The sequence below is a fragment of the Leguminivora glycinivorella genome, chromosome 12 (assembly GCF_023078275.1).
Source record: "Leguminivora glycinivorella isolate SPB_JAAS2020 chromosome 12, LegGlyc_1.1, whole genome shotgun sequence".
Lineage (NCBI taxonomy): Eukaryota > Metazoa > Arthropoda > Insecta > Lepidoptera > Tortricidae > Leguminivora > Leguminivora glycinivorella.
The window spans coordinates 14,878,927-14,901,378 of NC_062982.1; the positions used below are offsets into that span (position 1 = coordinate 14,878,927).

General features: G+C 33.8%; 1 protein-coding gene across 1 annotated transcript in view; it reads left to right on the top strand.

Moving 5' to 3' along the window:
• The first annotated feature begins 2,715 nt into the window (after window positions 1–2,715).
• LOC125231798 (zinc finger homeobox protein 4) overlaps window positions 2,716–22,452 on the top strand; it is a 159,606-nt gene continuing 139,869 nt past the window's right edge. Inside the window, 1 exon segment of the mRNA XM_048137378.1 lies at window positions 2,716–2,909. The gene's annotated coding sequence lies outside the window, so the exon portion shown is untranslated.

Consider the following 22,452-nt stretch of genomic DNA (forward strand, 5'->3'; position numbering starts at 1 on the left):
CTACAACCTTAAAGGACTGTTTGAATGATAAGAATCTGAATGTACTTAGATTTATAAAATTAATTGATGTATATAAAAAAATGTAATTCTCTTGTGGTCGCTAATGACCTTGTTGTTAAAAAGCGACCTTAAATAAATTAAAAAAAAAAAAAAAAAAAAAAATCATACTATACTAGGTGCACCTGTGTAAGAATGTCCTATAATATTTATTTATTTATTTTTCTCCAAGCACTCATGTTAATAGTAGAGTAAGTAGATAGGGAATAGGAACAGGTAGGCAAGTACCTACTTAGGTAGGTACCTAGTATAGGTAAACTTGTCAGTAGTTGTTATTGTACCTATAGGTACCTACACAATGTGTATTTAAATGTACTTTAGTACCTACTACATACCTTGTGTGATAAATAAACGACTATCTATGTATGACAGCAACGCCATCTACCTGTAGATATTTTAGATCAGACTGAATTTTTCCGTAGTGAAACGTTAAATTTCATGCAAAACTGATGTTAAATAGGAAAAGGTATAATTTCGAATTTTATAAAAAGGTAGGCATTTATGCAAAAAATGACCTGAATTAAAAATAGGTACTTTTTACTAATTACCTTATATCCGTTTCTACTTAGGTATTTGTGATTTCGGTTTTCATAGTTGGTGCAGTAAAAACAATTGCAGTATTGCATCTATTTTACTCGAGGTCCGAGGATTTGACTCTGAGTAGCTACACTCTAAAAAAAATTTGGTTGCTCCTATCAATATTTTGATAGTCGTAGTCAAGCATTTTGATTCCATACGAGCCTGATATTAAGATCTTAGACAAATCAAATAAGGTAATTTTGATTGCTCTTACTTTTACAACGTAACTGAGCCATTACATGAAAAATAATTATGCTAACTAAATTACCTTAGTAGGTAAGTTCAACTAAGGATTGAATCAACCTATGTTACATAGTTATGCCTAACATGTTAATAATTGATTTAAGGGGTACAATAGTTAGGAATAACAAAACACCAAAGTTAGTTCAATCATACATTCCCTTATTGTTTTTAGTATTCAGCTTTATTTGAATTATACAGAGTGTAACAAAAATGGTGGTGATCCGTTTAAAGGCGTACTCAGTATCGTATTCTTATCAGGAAAAAGTAGAAGAAAATTTTTTTTTCGCTAAAAAAATTTTCACTTTTGTATGAGCCGGGCCGCGCGAATCGGTCGAATCTCCATACAAAGATAAAAAAATTTTTTGCGAAAAAAAATTTTTATCCTACTTTTTCCTGATGAGAATACGATACTGAATACGCCCTTAAACGGATCACCACCATTTTTGTTACACCCTGTATAAGATCGTAATTGTATTGATTAAGTTAACATCAACTAAGAGAAAACTGCTCTTAGTTGGTCTTAATTTTTTAGTGTGTAGGTAAGTACCTGTACCTACAACACAAATTTATTTCCATGTAATTAAATCGAATAAGTAAGGCAGGTTACATTTTTTTTAATTACCTAGGTAGCTATTACATTTTGCAACTAAAATTATATTTTTTGATTGTTATTTTTATTTTATTTACTTAGTTAAGTACCTAATCATTGTACCTACATAATGTGTACTATGTGTCTCGAGGCTGAGGCGTAGGGTTAGAGCCGGCGTAGCTTTATTTGACGTTCATATGCGCATTGTAATATGCCTACTTGAAAAATAATTATTTCATTTTCATTTTTATTTTTCATTTTCACCTAGTACTTCATAGGTAGTAGGATCGCCTACAGTCTTCCTGTCTGCTTTACCTTGCTACTCTTGCGAGGAACTGGTAGAAATTGCCTTTTGGGATTAAATTCGCCTTTTATACAGTAAGTTTGTCAGTTAAAGTTTGAATAGGCAAATTTTGCCTATTCAAATAAATATGTAAATATGTAAAGGATTAGTACTTAGAAAGGTACCAAAAGTATCGAAGAAGGAGAACATAATTATTTCATTTCACTTTAATTAAGTTTGAAAAACCAATTTTTTATTTAGCTACCTACCTAGTACCTACCTCTTAAATTTCGATACGTAGACAGGTATTTTTGTTATTTGCTATTGTGTCATCCACCTGATGCTGAATGGGTTTCAATTAGGTACCTAGTGTAGTGTTAAGAAATAACATTAACTTGCAGTACAAAATAGGTTTCTTAATTATCTTATGTAAAACCTACTTAGGTACTTTTGCATTGGTTTTTTGTCGCTAGCAACTCCAACTAATTGCTCTCGTATCGACTATTGACTTTTAAATACCGATATTATCTCTTTTTAACGAGCTCTATCATTAATTCTTACAATATACAACACAAATAAATTGTCAACATTTTAGTTATTCAGACGCCACTTAATTACCTGCCAATTAAGAGTAGGCATGACCTCGAGAACAATCGCGCAAAAACAATTAAACGATCGTAATTAAATCGAGGCGTGGCCGGGCGTTAATGAGGGGCCTCAGAGGCGGCAATCAACATTAAAGATTGGCGGGAGATGCGGCCCCGCACCCCTCATTACTTATACAAAATACTTAAGACGAGTCGTCCCGCTCTCCGTGCTAATAGATCGCGCCCACTCGCTATCGCCGTCCCGCTTCGCCCGTAGCGTAATTAAGGCTCGCCTCGCCTCGACTCCGGGGCCCCGCCCCTCGCGGGGCGCGGGCTCGCGGGGGGCGCAGCGCGCGCTCCGCGTAGTGTGCCGGCGACCGTTGGCAGTGAAGCGTCGCGCGTCCTTATTCCCAACTCACACACACTAACTTTTAAGTTCCCAAGTGTTTACGGTGCAGTTCCTTGTGTTTTGACTGTGATTGTTTCTTCATCCGGATACTGGACAAGTGATATTGTGACTGTGAATGCGATGCCGCGACGTGATTAGCCGTTCAGCGGGCGATGCTAAAAGGTTGTAATTATTATAATTATTTTCTTGTGAGAATCTCACTGGAAAACCAGAGAATGATTCACGGGCGCGTTATTAACATTGTTGGCCGATAGCCCGAGTCGCCGGAGCGGGCTAGATTGCAACTTTCAAATGGCAATTAAAATCTTAAGTGCAAATTGGTAAACCTCATAAAGGCTGGAACAGTGTATGTAATCGGAACCTTAGTGTAGGTATCTCATTAGCCTGTAGGTGTTAGTTTATATGTTAATTAAACCAGTGTTTTATGACCGAAAGCTTATTAACTGGCATTAATGAGATTTTTGATTATAAGAATTATAAGTGACTTGAGCTGATTGCGCTCTGATTGTAAACCGATTCATTACCTACTTCTCCTTTGTGTGCAAAGTCTAATTAGAAATCGCGCGGACAAGTCAAACACAAAAACGTACGTGAGTAATCCAAAATAATCAAAAACACATAGCAATAAAAATAAAAAATCTGATTGATACATAAACAAATAATGCCAAAATAATACAAAATAGAAAAGCTAAATTCGTTAAACAAAACAAAATATAAGAACGAATCGGATAAATTAAATACATTAAAAAAAAATAGAGTTTACAAAGTATGTCATTACTTTTTGAAAATACGAGTAGATAATTATAGTGTCCAATCGGAACTTGGTGGTGTTTTATGTTGTAATGAAAATACAGTTACTATAGTTTTAATATTCTACCTATTAGGTATTGTTCTGATAACAGACTACCGAGATGAAACCAGCGTTATTTTTAACAATAATTGAATTTCATACGCTTTGGAGAAAAAAAAAACATTAAACCGATTGAACCATAACAACATCCTTGGGCTAAAAAAATAATTTCTTATCACAATAACATTTATTTAGTCGCGGTTTTATGACAAAGAAAGTTTCCTTCCTGTTATTGTTAGGTATATAAGTACCTGTGTGGAAATACCTACTAAAATAAGTTAACTACTTCTGTACAATAAAGTTTGTTTTGTTTATGTTCGGAAAAATTATCTGCTAACAAATTTTCAACTTTCAAAACACTGTAATCAACGAAAAAACACTTAGAATAAGTAGGTATGAAATGAAATGAAATGAAATTAGTGATGGTTAATCTAAATTATCCGTATTACAAGATAAAAGATTTTTTTTATATTATCTTAGTCATAATATTAATTATAAAAAAAAAACACTAAAGAGGTATGTTATTGTTTTTAATTAATCAACCCGCACGAAAAATAAAAGAAAATATGCACATTGTGTATTTCCGGTATGTAATACCTACCTAACTCATTAATCTAATTATTTAATTGGTAAAATCTAGATACCTACAATCCGTACGTTATATTCTGAAATAATCATAAATCACAACATACGTGCCAGTCGTTCAATGAAGTAAGTGCATAGGTAAAAAAAAACTTGGCTAAAACCAAACGCTTCGATTTTCGAATTCTCACAACAGGCGGCCATACTGTATCGTAACCGTTCCCAATCTCCCGGAGATCGATATACACAGATTGATTCATTAATCAAATACCAAAGATCCTTATCGCGAAGGGAAAAGTATTTAATTTATTACCACTAGGTAATTGATTTGACTGCGTAGGAACAATGGTATGGTAATCAGTTTGCCAGTTACCTATTCAAAATGGATAGGTATTTGCGAAAACAAGCGATAGGTGGAGCTACTGAATTTATTAATTTCTATACGGTTCTTATGTAGAAAACAGCATAAGTAGGTACTTAGTTTTAGTTTCGGTTTTTATTTCTACTAATATCCATTTTTTAAATTTATTTTTTATTATAGTAAGCTTTGTGGACCCTATAGGAATTAAAATCTCCTATAACTAGATACAAATAGTATCTAGGACCACCGGCGTACTACAAAAGTTGGTTGGTTGGTTGATTATTGCTGTATTTTGATTTTCTTTGATTGTTGTGTGTTTAGTTAAGTAGTTATTTTACAAATATTAATGAATTTTTGCGGCAGGAGCTAGTCTCAGCCACCGACCTTCTTCCGAGTGTACCTAAGTGTGTGTATGCAAATGGACTAAACGTGTGGTGTGTCAGCTGTGTGTGTAAGTGTAGTGTGGTGTGTATCGAGTGTGTGTGTCCATGTATTATGTTTGTGAGACAAAATACATGGGTGTGTGTGTGTGTAGTTTTTTATTGTGGTTCACTATCTCGTCACAAATAATAGGATCAAAGAAGCAATTAAATGCGTGACACTACAATTTTGTCATTCTGTCGGAAAGAGCCAAAAATATAATTGAGTGTATGATGTATGGTATTAGGCTCCTCCTTCAAAACAACTTCACTGCAATGTCAACATTCAATTCATGCAAAAAGATCAAAGTAAAAGTGATTTTAAGAGTGTTTTATCCACTTTCATAGCTAATTTAATAATTACGAGCTAAATCATGAGATACGAAAGTAGCCAGAAGGGCTCTATAATCTTCTTCTCGTTCACTTGCACTGTCGCTAGTTGGCTCGACTCGGGAACTTTGCAGAAGAGATCTATTTTGTCCTACGTACGAATCGTCCACTGACGATTTCCTAACCCTTCGCGCTGTCACGCTGGACTAAGCTAAAAAAAATATAGAACACCCGACGTGATGACCTAAGGGAATAAAATGATTAATTTTACATTACTTAAAACTAAATTATAAATAAGTTTAAACACTTCCTGATTTCACTGATTCTACTTGAACATAATTACACATTATTAGAAAACAAACACTTTAAACACTTAAAATCTCTACACAGTCTATTGTCATTTTAAATCACTATTGCTATAATTCACTTTCAAGGATAATCTACCTATATAGATTTGACCTAAGAGATAGATGCACAATTAACTGATTTCTGGCTAAATGTCACGACGCGTATCCAGCCAGTCGTTTCGGGCTCCAAATCTTGACTAACTCCTGAAGGTCTATATTTTAAAAACCATAACATTCACACGAATAGACCTTTATAATAAAAAGACTTTTGTACATAAGTTTTGCATTAACATACGTCATTTCATAATTTCGATCATTATAATTTCTAACTAGATGACGTATGTGTCACCTTATTAAGATTAACCTACGCCCTTTTAACACGCATCTGAAATAGAACTCTTGTATTTAGCCATCGAGTATGCGATAGTGTCAAGTACCATAAGAGCGACTCGCCGAAAAAAAGTAATAAAAAGCAAAAATTATGACCGTGTGTTTAGATTAGGTCGATTTCAAGAGCTTGCGACTTGTGAATATATTTTTAGGGATCCGCATTAAAATACTAGCCAGTTATAAGGAATTAATACCTAACCCTGTAACACTGATGTTACAGAGCGCCCTCAGATAGACGATACAATTTTAGAATCGAAGAGTTTAAAATTGTAAGGATATCTAAATAGGAAATAGGAACATATTTAGGAAATTATGAATTAAATTTTGATTTTAAGCAAGAGTCATAAGAACCCTTTAAAGCGTACTTTTACGCCCTCAATATCCTTTGACCGATGTTTAAACGAAATACATTAATAACAATAAACAAACGTTACTACTTACATGAATCTGACATACGCCCTCACGATTTGAAGAATCCTGATAATATTTTGATTTGAATAAAGAACATTCGATATGTGTAGCAATTTAAGTAAACAATAACTCAGATCCGTTCTCAAGTAATTAAATTAACTGAATTAATTTAATTTTTAATGACTTGAATCCTGGTCACGGCACCACTGTAAAAGCAATAAACCTACGTTTAGTTTACGTAGAACATCCCATATATTATTAAAACCCATGTTACCTAGCTACAGAAATAATACCGCTACTATATAAATCAATCTATACTTATTTAAAGGTAAAAATCAGTGTAATATTTAAATGAAATATTCTAAAATACCGATCAAGAGTTGGTATAGGTACACTTACTTATCACCATATTCTATGTATAGTGCTCGTCATATATGAAAGGTAGGTGCCCTATGTATATCTTTCTGTTTGTGTAAAGAACCCAATCCAATTCCGGCATTTCATTGTGATATTAAGGTCCGATATTGAAAAGTCGTAAAAATCGATCTGATAATACTTTTGGTCAAATTTATGTGCATGATACCTAATAATTATTATAATTCCATCAGGCGGACCGTATGCTTGTTTGCCACCAACGTAGTATTAAAAAAATATTGCAAGTATAACTAACTATACTTAGTCATAGTTACGATCAATCACAAATGTTCCATCAATAATTAAAATTATTAATGGTCTGTCCGGTATTACAACTAAGGAAAATTACAATAATTTGCTAAGATGTGTTAGATTATTTAATTGCAGAAAATTACAAGTAATTACCAGTATGAGTATGAATGAATAACATAATTATAACAACCTTACATATTAGTTACTTGCCTATTAATATACGATAAAATTACGATCTAACAATTTTCAACCAAACACTAATAATAATACATCATTCATTTAAATCGGTTAAGGAATTCAGAAGTTATGGTGGAACAAAGAAACTCACATACATACATACTTACAAACATGAACGCTGAAAACTATACACTCTTTTTATTGGGGCAGTCGTGTAAACATATATTGTTTTCGAACAAAGAAAAGTTAAAAGTAGGTATTAGAAAGAATCTTAGATCTCTTATGTGTAATGTGAATTCATGATCCTGGTTAAAGAAAACGCAAAAGTGTTGTGTTGTACTGATGCTAAAATGGTTTTTCTAAGTAACTAATTTCAGTATTTTTCCTTTTATTTTTACTTTGACTAAATAAGATAGCATCAATAGCTACATTTAATGCTTCTTATTGGTTTTTCGTTGCCTAATTCGATATTATTCCATTGGATATTTTAGGGTCAGGATTGTTAGGGACCCGCTGAAAATTCCCGTTCTGCTTCTTAAAAACAAAATCATATAAATTACCTTGCTATATCGTATGTAAAATATTCTCACATGTATTTTTTTTCTGTTTCGTAACAGAAAATCGCATAAAGGACATTTAATTTGACCCGTTACAAAACTAACGTATCCGCGCGTAGCGCCACCACTCACGCCATCTATCAGGCGGTAGTGGAACTAGCGCCGAAACGCCTGGGAAACTCGTCAAGCTCAGATAAGGCCATCGTGACAGCTCGTTGAGATGGACAACAGATAGGGAGATAACAGTAGATATGTATGTATTAGCTTGATTTAAATTTAAAATTGGAACTTTGATAGCGTGGGTGGAAATTTCGCTTTGTTCAAGTGTCAGTCATATTATGTAAGTATTTGCTAATAAATTTAAATGTTATGGTGCTTCAAATTTTGAATTTGATTCTCATTCTTTAGACAGGCTAATGTCAGAATTTTTAATCAGGAATCTGTATTTTATTTCCAACCAAAAATATTCACTTACATTTTTTTTTTAATAGTAGGTACCTGAATTAGTACGGCAATTTGTAGTAATCTTTATGGTTTTATTTTAAAAGTACCTAGAACTAATTTATTCCACAGTTATTATACCTATATTATGGAATAAATAAAGTAAATGAATAAACGTATACATTATAAAAAAGCGTTTGACAGTTGTTAACAATTTTTAAAAGGTGTCCTTTTAACAATTGTTAGCCCTATAGATAATACTTGCATAAAACTTATAAACTCTTTTTCGATTGCATTAAAGTTTTATACCTACTCGCTGAAAAACTAGTAGGTTCTAGTTTCTCCCAAAATGTCGCTCAAAAGACCAAAGTACTTAAATAAAACCCTAAATACCTAAGTCTTAAAATTAAAAATAATCCTCCAAATCGCAAGCCCATGTTTTCAATACACGTACAAAATGATAGATTTATCAGAATTGGCATAATCTTAGTGTAAAGTCACCGACCTGAGGCCGTTGGCACCTCGCCTAGATACATCGCATTACGTCGCAGAATCACAATGCCTCTTTATATTCTACCCGGCCGATACTGAAACATAAATAGAAACATCTAAGTCTGAAGAATAACTATGGGATTGATAAGGCTTTTTATGAAAAAAAAAAAACTTTTTTTTCGTGATGAAGACTTGCAAAATTTCTTTATATTGACTATGTCCTAGTTTGATGTTATGAAATAAATACTTTAATCTTATACGTTCTTGATATTTAATTTATTTATTTATTTATATATATATTTATTTACACTGACTCTCGCCGCTCTAACGATTTCGCAGAAATTTCTCTAACTTATCCTTGACTGCGTTATGTCTCGTGTGCAGTTTGATGTTATTCTTTCGAACTATAAAACACTAGATGGCTTTAATAACTACCTAATATTTGTTACGCACAGAAAATGCACAAAAAAGGATACGAAACAGAACCGAGCGAAGCTAACATGGCATTTAGATATCAAATGAGGACGACACGCGTGAAAAAACCGTTACATTTTGACACGTATCCCTCATTCATCGTCACCGCGTCAACCGTTTACCTAACAAATTGTTCTACAACCGTTAAGTTTTTCAAATTCAATCTAGAAGTGTTCCATTTCCGCCGCACACCCAAATGTCAACAAAACGTGACGCCATCAGAACTTGCTTCCGAATTTGAAATATTTGAATAGGCACCGAACGTTTTGTTGCAGCTAACGTTGGGAAATGCAATTATGTTTTCTTTTATAATAAATGATAGAAACTTAATTGTGAAAAATGGCATTTTGTAACGGTTACAGCCGGCTACGACAAAACATCGCTAATTGAGTTAAGTAAGGAAAAAATGCATTTCAACGGTCGTATTTGGCAGCACTTTCTAGTTCAAACTCTCGTTAGCGTAATTTATGTTCGGCGAGCGACATTAATAAGTTTTTCGTCGTACGTGCATATATGGGTATGATAATTTGTTTCCGGCGCGTGCGCAGTCCACGACAAACTATTACATTCATGGCGTTAGCACGATTTGCATTTGAAATATTTCGTTCGCCTCTAGGACGTACAATACCTTTTCTTAATAATAGATTATGTGCCATATCAGATTTCGTGGTACATTTTTCAGAGGCTCGTGCCGTCGTTCGATAATAGGGCCCATTCGGTGTGCACGTGCGTAGAGAATGGGTAAGTCTTCGTGTTGTATTTAGCCTCTTTAGTAGATCTAACGGACACCATTTATTACATACCTTAGCATATAGTTACGGGCATCTTGTTAATTTTTCGACCGACACGGTTTCAGGATGTTTGTTGCATTGTAGAGGTATTTACTCGTATTTTTTTATTATTTAGGGTTTGCACAGCTCAATACTTGATTGAAAATCATACAAACCAACAAATCATGGACGTCCTCAATAAAAAAAACACTCGTTTTAGAAAGTATAGAAACGTCTTCCTATGTGAGAGTGACTTAAAAATCAAATTGCCACTTAGCGTTCAGAAGCGCGTACTTCGTCTAAAACTGAAAGGAGTAATCAAAAAATAATTATTGTAACTCAGTACTTATAATGGATTTGCATCGCATTTCTCTGGTAAAAGTAAAATGGCGCGATGCTTTTGTTTTATTGAATAATTCCCTGAGTTTGGGCCGAGAACTGGTTCCGCCAAGGCCAGCCGACGAACTCGACGCTCTCAAACACTCGGTCGGAACAATCACTCCGTCCCTCTCGACCCTCCGACATATAAAACTGGTTCGAGAACGACGGCAAGATCGAAGTCCTGAGCTTTTGAGTGCAATTTGGACTTTAGTCGTTTTGACTCAATGCGATCGCGATGCTACATTTAGCAACTTTTTAATATTTTGGAAAACATAATTTTATTAAGTAGGCAGTTGGTAGTAAGTATTCTTTGTTGTATCATGGTTATTACATGTTATGAGCGTTTAAATTCCTATTTAACTTAAACGGTTGTTCATGTACTTTTTTATGTCCGTTTAAATACTTTCCTACAAATAAAATAGACGGCACGCGAATATTGAACCATAAACAAAACACTTTCCTTAATACAATTAATAATATTTTTCAAAAATGGAACCCCGACACAGCGTATAAATTTAAAAAAAAGTTTTGTTCCTAAGCGTCCATATCGTCACTACTTTTAAAAAAACCTGTATCTTCGTCTGTCAATGAAAAGAAAATTGTAGTAAGTATGTATGGAATGCATATAGACTTACTGCGTTTTAACTTTGAAGAACAGCGTGAGATACGAGATTTTTATAAAGTAGTGACGATATATGTTTCATGGTCGAATTTCTGTTGAAAACTTCCTTATTGCCCTACAAGCTTAACCCTTAAATGCATGAATTTTTCTTTTAACGAGATATTAATATATGTGATGGACAATGGCTTTCTGACTTTGGGAAAAAAATAAAAAAAAAATTAATACCGATATTAATACTAAATCAGTGTTAGAAGTCAAATAGGCCAAATCTTATTTATATAAATATATAATTATTGGAAAGTTTTATTTGTAAAGTTTGACTACTATTAGAAAGGTACACTATTTGTGAAACCCCCATGATAACAATTTTAAACATAAACTAATTACTAACTCCGAAAAAATCAGCCTAAATCACATACTAAAAATCGCCATCATCCTGTTTTTTATTATTTATTTATTTATTTAAACTTTATTGCACAAATTATCAATAAAAAGTACAAATGGCGGACTTAACGCCTTAAGGCATTCTCTACCAGTCAACCATTGGGCAACAGAGATAGTGTTAGTTTGGTGCACAAGATTATAAAGCCAGTATGAGATTTTAACGATTAAATACAACGGTGTGTTTCTTCACACTTTTCCGCCATTTCATCTTTATCCATAAATAATAAATAGTAAATCATAATATTATTTGATTTATTTAATTATTTATTAAATAATAATAAATACTGAATAATAATTAAGCTATAAATGTGATTTTGGATGGCTACATATTGAGCCACAGGCCATCAAATATATGATGCATATATACATCAACATGCATTTAAGGGTTAAGGGCCCTCCAGACGGAGCGCCACGGTTACTCGATAAAAAAATGCCTCACCACCGCGTCGGATGCCTCGCGGCGTTTGGCGTTGACATTGCGCGCGTTTTCTGACGCCTCCGACGAATTACGTTTTTACAGAATCGGGAATCGATTGTGCTGTCACCGAATAAGGCTTTTTATTTAGAATATTTGCACGGCCGAGCTTTATAGATATTTCTTAATTAGATTTCAGGTGTTGTGGTGGTTAATTTCACTTGAAGATTTATTAACCTGCACTCTTCATTTAAGCCATTATGTTCGTGTTTATAAACTAATAACTTTTGGCCGAGACTTTCTTTGGCTAGATTTTTTATACAATCTGCTTTTTATTAATTCCCCATACAAATTTTAACCCCTAAACTGGCCAATGGAGTGATTTCTTGAATGAAAACTAACCTATAGGTATCTTTCCCCGGGACTCATCCGGACTCTATAGGTACCAAATTTCAACTCAATCGGTTTAATCGCGAAGAGATGCACACACAGACAAACACACATACAGATAATCTTTCACATTAATATTAGTCTGGATCTTATATATACACCGTGGTTTTTTTTGTTTTCCGTTAAATTCGACACGTAACTAGGTTCATTATCAGGAACCACCCTGTATACATCACTTTTAGTTAAATTCGCAAAAAACGTAATATTTTTTTTTGTATCATTTTCATATTTTATTTTAAAAATTTGTCATAATAATACAATGAATTTATTAGTGTGAGAGACCACAGGTATTTAAGAATAACATTCAAGTTAGTGTCAAGTGATTGACGGCACATGTCAAAACAAATAACATTAGGAATTTGCAAAGGCTGTCACACACGTGTTCAGTAATTAATTATCTTTATTTTTTTAATAATCTAAAGAATCTTTTCTTAAAGTTAACGGAATTCAATAAAAACAGGTTGTAGTGAAATTGGAATTAATATCATCAACTTTGTGACGTCTGGATCAATTTGTCTAGATGCTAATAAAGTACCTACATGAATTATATGATAAGAGCCATATCTTGTAATCCTGTCCATATTGCACCTAAGTATATTGTCGGGTACTTCAGTGTGGTAATAAACGGTTATCTGTCAATAATTAGTGATAGTGCCCAAAACGTTATCGCCAATGTTTGCTATTAAATAATCGATAAACGGTCACCGTACGGTTTACTAGTCAAAAACTTAAGTGGGCATTCAGTTTAGAAACTAGAAAAAAAAAACAAAAAAATTGTTTTTAAATCGAATTGAGCATAAAGGCTCATTTAGACGGCGTCCAAATTCGCGTGCGATTTTGATTACATTGCGTACTGTTGAGGTTACTAATATTCAGTGCACCAATCAAATACCGCAAATGTATTGTAACTGAGCTCTAACATACTATACTGTAATCACTTCTATTAATGCCATAACTACGTACATTAAAAGTAAAATAAAAATATGATTGTTGGAAGATACCAAAGCGCATTCCTAGTTTATGCAACCAAAAACAATAAAAAGCAGACTTGGCTCTTAAGTAATTTAATAAATACCAACATCAAGTTTTTACACTTTACGAGTCTGTACCGAGGTAGATTTTTTCTTTTTTTTTTTCATATTGAAGCTAGTACTGCCACCTTACGAAGAGCATTTGCATTTTAAAAATATGTCCTCATATTACTAAGTACTTTGTATCATTCAACTTAATCATGTTAGAAATTATAATGTTTATCATTACTTTGAACTACATTTAATGCTTCGGATAGATATAAATAGGAACATGCATACATAATTTGTTTTATCAAGTTAGTATTTGAAGTTCTGACGTTGCCAAGATTTTCTTTTGAAACTTATGAAATTGTTTTTTTTAGGTAAGAATAGCATTTTATAGATTTAAAACCTGACTATAGATTGGCATATCCAAACCCTTTTGCACTGTTTCCAAACAGTTTCATAATAAAGGTATAATTCCATACAAAATATTCGCCGTTTCATAGTTTTACGTCAAAACTGTGGTGACAACGAAAGTGGCGCCCTCATTAAATTTCTACAAAATTGTCGCACTGTAGATACAATAGGTAAAAAAAAGCCAAAAATAATAAACCTTTCAATTCAGATTTCTTATCGTATTGCAATAAGCTAAACATCCAAATTATAAACAAATCAATTATTTTTGTAGTCGGTACCAGACCTGTTCGTCGCCTTCCTATTGCCTGTTTGCCCCACCCAACCATACACAGGCTGGTACCGACTCCAAAAATAATTGATTTGTTTATAATTTGGATGTTTAGCTTATTGCAATACGATAAGAAATCTGAATTGAAAGGTTTATTATTTTTGGCTTTTTAGTTTCTCCGTGTTTTGTAACGCGCTTATTTTTGAAGGCGGTTTTATTTTTTGTTAAAAAGTTAATTTATTTGTTGATTTTTAGTGGTTCCTAGTGATATTATATGTATCAGTCCGAATACATGTACAGTTGTGAAAGAATTATCCTTTAACTCCTAACCATTAAGGAGTTGACCTTCCATCAGCAGCTCAGCCACATAAAATTATTACCATCAGACGTAAATACTGGTGTACCTTTGTACAAAAAAAAAAAAAACATTCAGTTGCATTTAAAAACGTAGCCAGCGTCAGTGGGATCCATCTTGGCGGCCATTTTTATTCCTCGATTGTGCGTGAATCATTTCATTATGCATGCGGAGTGTCACTTTAATTAAGTTTTGTGTATGTAGCATTGTGCTGCTTATTATGAATGGGTCTGCATCGAAAATAGCTAATAAATAATCTAGAATTCTTACGTTTTAATGTTTTTCGAAATGTATTTTAGTCAGAAGGAAATATGCCTGTCGGGAATAAGTAGGATTTACTTCGCATGTTTTTTTTAATAGCTACCCTATGTCCCACCCACTGTTTCCTAGACTCCCTTTCCGATGTGTTTGTTAATTTAAATTATATTTTATGATGCATGTGGTGGTTTTAATCAGTTAAATGACAAAACTGTCTTCAGTGAAATTCGATATGAAAAAAAACTTAACATTGGCATATTTTCATTAGATTCATTTTGTATTTATAACCTTTTGTATTTTCCATTTATCAAGTATATCATAAAGAATTTTCCGTGTCTATAATATGTTATCGATAATTAAAATTGGTGCCAATTAACTCGTAATTACACTAATTGTAAATCAGCATAGATTAGGCGGCGTTCCATTTGATCGTGCTTTATCTTTGTTTATGGTTTAATTATGTTTTAATATTGGATACAAGTGTGGAATCGAACGTTCGCGCCAATATATAGATATTCAGCCATAGGGCTGTAAATGATACGAGTAGACTTGGATTTTAATTAAACAATTGGTTCGAATTGTAACATTTAATCCATAATGTTATTTTTATTTTAAGTAATAGTCCATATTATAGTCTATGCAATATGCATGTTATATTAAAATAGCACCTGCATCATGTTAAAAGTCAATCAAACTATGTACTTCTAAAATGAAAAACTACCTAATATAGCATGGCATACCTACTTTAAAACAAAGTTTCATTTGTAGTTAAACAAGCATTCCCTTTTTACTAATGTTGAATTTCAATTAGCAACCCTAAAACTTTACCCATCATAGCTTTCATATTAATAAGTATGTAGGAATTTATTCCTAATCCTCATATGTAGTTAATGTTTCTTATATTTTCGAAATGGTTATGAACAACTGAAAAGCAAACTACTTACCACGCAACATTTCAAAAATTTCAAAAAAAACTTGCACCCAAAGCTTCTTCAATTAAAAAAAAACCTCAAACGTCCCCTGGACTTGCATCCGACGTCCCAAATTACCCTCCCAAGTATCCCATTGTTCGGAGTAACGAAAAGCAATAAAAATCTTCTTAAAACAATAGTACCCGCGGGCCACTGCGGGATCTGCATAATAATTACAAGCCGTACCGGGACAGGTGTGGCCGTATTAATGGACCAAATGCTTTATTATTAGATTTAAAATAACTTAATAGTGCAGATGTAGGTTCGTTTACAAATGTTGCTGCTTCAGATGTTGAGCCAAGCGTCCTGTATTGTGTGCGACGCATCGTAAATGTCGGAATGCACGAGTTGGTCTTTTACGTCAGTTTGTCCTTGACGGTTTAAGGACTTTAAGGGTTCATGGTATACAGTTTACAACTTGTCATGTTCTTTTGTATGAATCTTTAGATGATTTTAGAGTCAAGCTTGTTAAACTGGTCACACAATTTTTTCATCAGATACTATGCGAAAATCTTCAGAATGCGTAAAATCACTGATGCAATGGTTGTAAAGAGCTGAATAATTTATAATATAAACAACCTTTATTTTCTCTCCATCTCTCTCTTTTTCTCCGTATTTTCCACTGGTTAATCACTGATTCAATGGTTGTAAAGAGTTGAATAATTTATAATGTAAACAACCTTTATTGGTAGATGGAGAGGCCATCTCTCATTCTCTCTCTCCGTATTTTCCAATCATCACGTGTATAATTTTTGATGTCTTCCAAGTCTTCGGAGTTGTTCATCAAGTTAGTGAATTCATTTGATTTAAGTGAACAAATTTTATCATTGAGATTATGTGCTCAACTTATTATTTATTATTATTTTCCATTGGTTAATCACTCTGATTACATACTTAGTTAGACTATTTTCCAAGGCTAGCAATCAAAACTGTCCCTTCACAGAGATTATGTCCTCAATTTTCCCCACTCAGCGCTCGAGTTAAGCGTGTTTTAATAACAATTTCGGATGTGGTTACGTATATAATTATGTCCATATAATCAACACTGGCCAACACAATTAAGTTTTTGGGAATGCGACAATCACAATTTGATGACGGCGGCAAAAACATGGACATGCTGTCGTGTGATTATACGAGCATTAATGTTTGAGAACCTGTGATTTGTTGGCTTGAACTTATTTTGCTGAAATGTCTAAACATGTCAAAGATCAGCGCCATATAATTGATCAAAAGAAAGTTTTTTCAAGATTTTACAGTATTTTACTTACTGTTTGAACTTCTTTTTCACGTTATTAGAAATTGTCATCATCGATGATCAAAAAATGTTATAAGAGTAATTTACTCATCGATGTCTATGGAGAAACGAGTTTTAGTACACTCTATAATGTGAACTAGGAACCCATTGTGAAAACTTCATTATCATAAGTGATATGAGCAATTGAGCAGTATTTGACTAATATTGTTTTTTCCTGTTGCATTTTCCGGTTCACGGTCGTCACTCGAACCTTTCGCCCCAACGACTATTGCTTTTATCAGCAACGATCCCCGCCATGCCACAACCATGAATCTCTTCTAAATTTTATTCTTTATTTTTCTGAAATTATACAAACATACATTTGACTTCTTCGGTGGTAAAGCATGTCCACGCAAGTCCAACGTGCCAACAGTTCACGGCACACTAATGCCTGTTGGCAGTTATGTTGTTTCGGTCACATTTAGGCGTCACTATTTAATTGGTGTTGAAAAAATATAATTCCGTGTCTCACGGAAGGCACAGCTCAGGCAGATTGTATCGTGTAAACTACTCTTTATATTAATTACGGTCGTTCCCTCATTGTTGCAGATGACATTTCAACTCAAGGCAAAATTAAAAAAAAAGTATATTCGAATGAATTAAACAGACCTCACACTGTCACACTTATTCTTAACGATAACGCACTATGTAGACAGGTACGCTTACATTCAGATTTAAATTTGAATATTTAAACGAAAAGCAACCGTAGTGCACATGATATTCAGATGTGTATAGCTTGGCTGACAACGTGTTAGTTTGTTAATTAATGTGAAACACGGTTCTGAGATTAATTAGTGCTGTCCCGGCGACACTTACTCGACTATTAATCGAATAACGAACAATTCGACTTACAAATTGAATTCGAGAACCTGTTTTGGGTCCCCAAATATTTTATTTTTAAACGTTGGCACCGATTTATGGAGATTTACACTTGAATAGCACGTATTAATGATAATTCACCTTCATAATGGACGAGGACAGATTTATGAACAATTTTAATTAAAACATTAATTAGTTTCGAATTTGCCGTGTTAAAATTTACACATGTTTTATAATTATTTTTGAATACAAATCTAATTTTTATCACACGCGTTACGGCTTGTACAAACAAATTTGAAAAGATCCGAAATCAGTTTGAATGTAAATAAATTTCTACTCAAATATTCCACATTCAAATATAAATTGTACAAGACAAGGATGGAATGTATTCACAGCCACGTACGGAATTTCAGTTAATCAAACGAGCGATTATCGATGAATATCAATCGATTACGAGTCAGATATTCCTTTCTAGCATTCTAACATGAACGGCGTTAGTGGATCAAACATTCATGTCGCGTAGTTAATCGAAATTAGGCAGTATCGAAAATATTTATACATATTCATATTTTATCGACATATTTTATCGATACTTATTAAAGACCGGCTACCACACGCTCGAGGTGAGAACGATGGCGCCCCCTGCTGCGCCGTTCAAGCTGATACGGGAACACACTGCACAGAATTCAAAATGAAGTTATGGCTTAACATGCCTTTTTTCTCTCCTCTTATTTTATTTTATAACCCCGGTCAAGTTATACTTGTTATAGCCGACGCACAAAATACCAATATGTGTACCCAATTATTAAATGGTAGGTATCATTATATGTTTTTCAAATACTACATTACATTTAAAGCTAGCCTTAATTCTCATATAATTTATCACTTGCTTTTTTGGTATGACGTGCTCTAGATAAATGTTTAACCATAACGCTACTATATTGAAATTTGTATGTTGTGTGTTAGTTTCCGTTAATTACAGTAGCGGTCATGTGAATCTCAGTAGCGCAAACAACTCCCGAGCGCCTCACGCCATTTGCTCGCGAGTTGGACAAATATCGAGTGTCAGTGTTTACCGTGTTCGGGTAAATATCGACAACGGAGTTTGCGTTACGCATCACTAGCGCGTGTTTGTCGAGCGCGCGCCGCATGGGTGTGAGCACGTAAAGGGTTGCCCACTCGACAACCTCATGTCGATAAATATCCTCGTTTACCTTGTTACCTTTACAAATATTGTCGAGTGGACATTCATTAAACTAGCCTCTTGAAACTCATTATGGATATGTACCTATTCCATTATTTTCTCTTGCAAAATTAGCAATTATGATTTCTGCTCTTCCTGATTGCTCGTGTTTCTATTAACATAATTCTCGTAGTTTATCTGTAACGAGCAATTATACTATTTATTGCTTTTACATAAATTCTCAATAACTTTTCCATTAGGTTTGATCGTCATCCATTATGCATGAGCCACCCATATTGTTTCCAAAACTAAAATGTCAAACGATTCATGCAATAATTCAGATTAAAACTGTACTTAGAATTATGTCACTTGCCTAATAGATTTAATATTTAAATGGGAATCGTGCTCGGGTTTAATGTGTTTAATCAATCATAAGCCACGATTAATTACTTAGATACGCGCTCTGTCCGTCGCCTTGATTGTTCGCTATTTGACTAACTAAACTTATTTATAAACCTCCATTGTCCACTTCTTGGTAACTAAAAGTTCAAGGCTTTTGTAATAGGATGTGTATTAATTAGATGACTGGGATATACCGAGCTGATGTCGTTAAACTATAGAGATAACAATGACGTGACTTGAAAATTTAGTGTAACATTATAATATCGCTCTTTTAGTATAAAAATGTCTTATTCGTCGTAGGCGTATCTCCACATACGTCTTTATTTGCTCAAAGGTGCAATATGTCATGTCCTACACGCCTAGATTCTGCGAGCGGTATGCCGTCATTTCTATCAACTAATGGATGACCTAAATCTCATGTTTGTGTTATAGATAAATTATTCTAATTTAAATTAATTCACGTCTAATGTCGAATTATAAAGAACTAGATAAAAATAGTTTCTGTAACACTTACAAAAATAGAACCAGCTACTGTAATCAAGTAGAAAATTAATCAACAGCAGTTTTGATTGAAATCTGTATTACCACATCGTTAATAAACAGAATGTGCAAGTAATGACTCGAGATGAACCTCCTACCGGTTTTACTCGACTGGCTTGGCTCTCATTATATGCGGCAGCCTCATTTTTGGACCCTGCGTATTCTTAACTTCGATCTATACCTTTATCGATTGATATTATAGGTGCTTTTGCTCAGCTAAAGGTACACTTTACTTCGCATTCTACACCATTACTTGGTACCTAATAAACTTTTCTTAATTTCTTGATCATTTAAAACGGCGAGAAAGGATGAGTCTTTCCGGCATATTATGAAATCCTGCCAGAAATATGCCTCTTTCTGTACTTTGGGTTTCTCTTGAGCTCCTTGTATCAATAAATATTCAAGAACCCGTCAATGACTCGTTAGACAGTAAGCCTGTAGGTACGTATTTAAATCTTATCTATACAGTCATGCTTAATTTTTCATTCACAATGCACCATAGACTATGTGTGTCGTCTGTCAATACATAGTTTATTTTAAATTTCTACGGCATTATAATTCAGTGCGTTGCCACCAGTAAGTAATCCTCAAGGTTGCTAGGCTTATAAATGCTTTGTTACTGCCACCGGTTTTACGTATATCGTGTTCATATCATTGTATAGAGATGATACCTGGGCGATGTCGCGACACCAAAGTTTTTGTCAGGTGTCAGTGATAAATTATATTTATTATGCAAACGATATCACAGTCCATTTTATTTTATTAAATATGTTTTTGCATGATGTTTACATTATATATGGCTAGTATTGGCTACCGATTAAAATTTTTGTGCATAAACGTGTGTTGTGCTTTTGAACTAGGATTGACTAAATTTATATTTTTTATATGGATTAAATTTTTTAAAGACGTATTAGATATATACCTGCCAGCCTGGCTGAAGTGACAATCGTTGATGCTATTACTTGGCGATCGAAACACAGTCTGGCTTTATCGTGTCACTAGTTCACTACAGGAGAGCGATAGGGAAAGCTAGCGTATCGACGCTTACGAAGGGTAAACGTAACATGTAACATCAGATACGGCTTTTTGGTTTTCTGATATTAGATCGGATAAAACAGACAAGGTGGTGAAATTTCCGAACGCGTTCGTACGCCTTATTCGATAAAGTCACTTTCAGAATCGTAATGCCTTGTCAGATCATATATTATAGATGCTGCCTGTACCTAAATCAATAATTTATGCATTACTGATTATAATCTTATAAGCTTCCTCGCATACCTGCAGCTGTTTGGGACTATTAATAGTAGAGTCGTTAACCTATAAAACAAAAAGGTGTAACTTTGTTAACTTTTGTAATCTCTTATCATGCTCAAGCATATCACTACAAATAAAACCTTTATATGCGCGAGATAAAGGTAAAATTCCAATAGCAGGTTTAAGAGATATACGATGTAGGGGGTATGGTAGTTGTATGTTATAAGGCAACGCATGTAGAGCCATAAAGCTCGTCCACGTGTGCTCAGAATAATTACGGACATAAAACTATACCTAAGTGGTCCGGCTGAATCACGACTCTACCATTGCACACTAGATCAACATGTTATAGAGAGAAAAAATACGAAAAGTGTATTTTAAGTGAGGAGAGATGAAAAATACGTACACATGTTGCGCTTTACAAAGGTGCAAGTGCGATTTTTCAAATGTATTTTATTAATGTGATATATTTTGATTTTAATTTTCAATTATGTATTTAATTTACTGCACAAGAAATACAGGCGTATTAATTTATATCACTATATTTTTTGATTCGACAGAAGTCTTTGTTGACCACTCAGGTGTCTTTTTTTACCCAGAGTTATACATAAATTATTGAGACCATAACCGTTAATTAATTTTATTTCGGTTCTTTAATAACGCAATTATATTTCGTATCTACAACGACACAACGTAGCATTAAGTTTACGAAAACACGCGTCGGCTGCCATTAGCCGCGCCTTAAACATAATATTATAATTAAATCATTATTAATATTTCTTAGTTGCGGATTTCAATATCCAGTAGCCCAGGCCCATTCTTCTGGATGCCTAATAAAATCGATCAGCGGAAATATCACGCCGCGCATTATTTACGACTACTCGAAATATTTGGGATTCCCAAAGACCATTCCCATTCATAAGTCCACGAGCGTTCGTAAAACCTGTTTAGATTTTGATAATTTTATTAACGATCAAATGCACGGAACTCGAGAGACCCCTAACGTCTCATATATTACAGCTTTAACACAAATTATACGAGTTTAGAGGCACAACACACGCGTGGGCGCCTTAATGTTAAAATGTGTCATATGTAATTATACGATCCGGAGAATTTTAATGTCTTCGAAATGTCGTCTTCTTTATTGGAATAGAGCTAATAGAAGCTTTGGTAAACTGGCTCTATTGTGTCACAACATATTTTGTTTAATGTGAATAGCAGAGGTGCTCAATACTTGACACTTCTCAACGACCCTGCTTAGTAATAGGCAGTAAGTTTGGGTTTATCTGAGAATGACGTTCCCACACCTTCCTTCATATAAATCGAGTTGGATGTTCTAGTGTTATTTTATT